Source organism: Atta colombica, unplaced genomic scaffold (genome assembly GCF_001594045.1).
Source record: "Atta colombica isolate Treedump-2 unplaced genomic scaffold, Acol1.0 scaffold164, whole genome shotgun sequence".
Taxonomy (NCBI): domain Eukaryota; kingdom Metazoa; phylum Arthropoda; class Insecta; order Hymenoptera; family Formicidae; genus Atta; species Atta colombica.
The window spans coordinates 1,301,091-1,302,700 of NW_017259255.1; positions in this window are offsets into that span (position 1 = coordinate 1,301,091).

Genomic DNA, 1,610 nt, shown 5'->3' on the forward strand with positions numbered 1-1,610 from the left:
ATTATTATTAATGTATCATAAACAATAGGCGCTGCAAATATTCTGAAATCTCCCCGAGTTAGCGAATTAAAATAGTTATCATCCGACGAGTCAACTATATTATTCTTTGCATCCTGGCTACACCCTACGCATATCTTGTCTCTTCATCTTTCAAATCTTTTCCACCTGCTATTTCATCGTTTAGTATCTGTCCGGTATAATCATCATCGTATTGCCTACATTAAGTACACCGTATCCATCTCATGTTATCGCCTGTCTAATTGTTAAATAAATAATTCGCATATCACATCATTTGCCTTTTATATTTACCGTCAATATTTATTTTTTCTTTTCTTTCTTGATTCCAAAATCCAAAAATTGTGAAAAATCAAAATATTGATTAATTAATTAATCAATATTTTGGTTTTTCACAATTTTTGAATTTCTATTAATTATTTCATTTTCTTGATTTTTATAATTATCTTTACGAATTAGTATTGCAGAAACAAAAACGAGATATTTGTTACTTTTTAACTAAATATTCTATAATATACATATATTCTATAATATACATATAATATATTTTATAATTAATGATATATTTTTTAATCCATAAACTTATTTATTTTTTTAATTAATTTTACGTTGTAGTTTTTGTTTCATTTTTAATCGATTGGTTTTTAAAGGCAATTTTTATTATAGAAAATAATATTTTATATATTTCTGCAATTCATTTACAAAAATTAATTACCCATCATTAAATTTAATGGTGCTTCGGATGAGAAACTTAATTAAGCACATAATAAGAACGGGAAGTTCAATTTATTCTCTGTTCAATCATAAGTTTCCATATCTTCTTCTGAATAATACAGGTAAGTGACGTATTGCAAATTACAACATTAAATTTGCTACAATAATTTTAGCATTGGTAAACCATAATTATTTTTTTATTATTATATCTACGAAGAAGTAATTCTTTGATTGATAGAAAAGAGACACTTTGTTTATCAGAGGTTTTACAAGAAATCTTGAAGTTCTACATGTAGCGTAATAACACGAGGGCGTTAATTTAAACTCGTAACACGTGGGCTTGTGCATTTGTTTTCCCGACGTAGGCGGAAGTAACGCTAACGAGATGAGAAAACGAGCAATTAACTTCGTCACTTCGGCCGAGGAGGAAACGCGCAGATGATCGACGCGCGCGTTATCACGTGTAAGGCATATGTTGTTCGTAGTCTACGCCCGTTTCAAGATAAATGGCATTTAGTAAGTTATTACTGCTGCCACTAGTTTTTATCATGTATTATTTGACTCAACGATATGAGATTTCGTCAAAACAAGCATCAACTTTTGCTACAAAGAGCAAGTCAACCATAAAATGCTTCCAGATCTTTTTTTTCTACATAAAAAAATAGAAAAAGTAAATTTATCTTTCAAGCAAAAAATTTGGTTCATCTTGTTCCATTTCTGTTTACGCTGCAAGTAAGGTTATGATATTTTAAGAAAAGCAGTAAATTAATATTGGATTATTAATCCATAATTCTGGATTCTAAAATTGTAGACAATTTTTATTCTGTTATGTATTTGTTAAATACTATATTAAGATTCGAATGCATAAATTTTTTACTGGT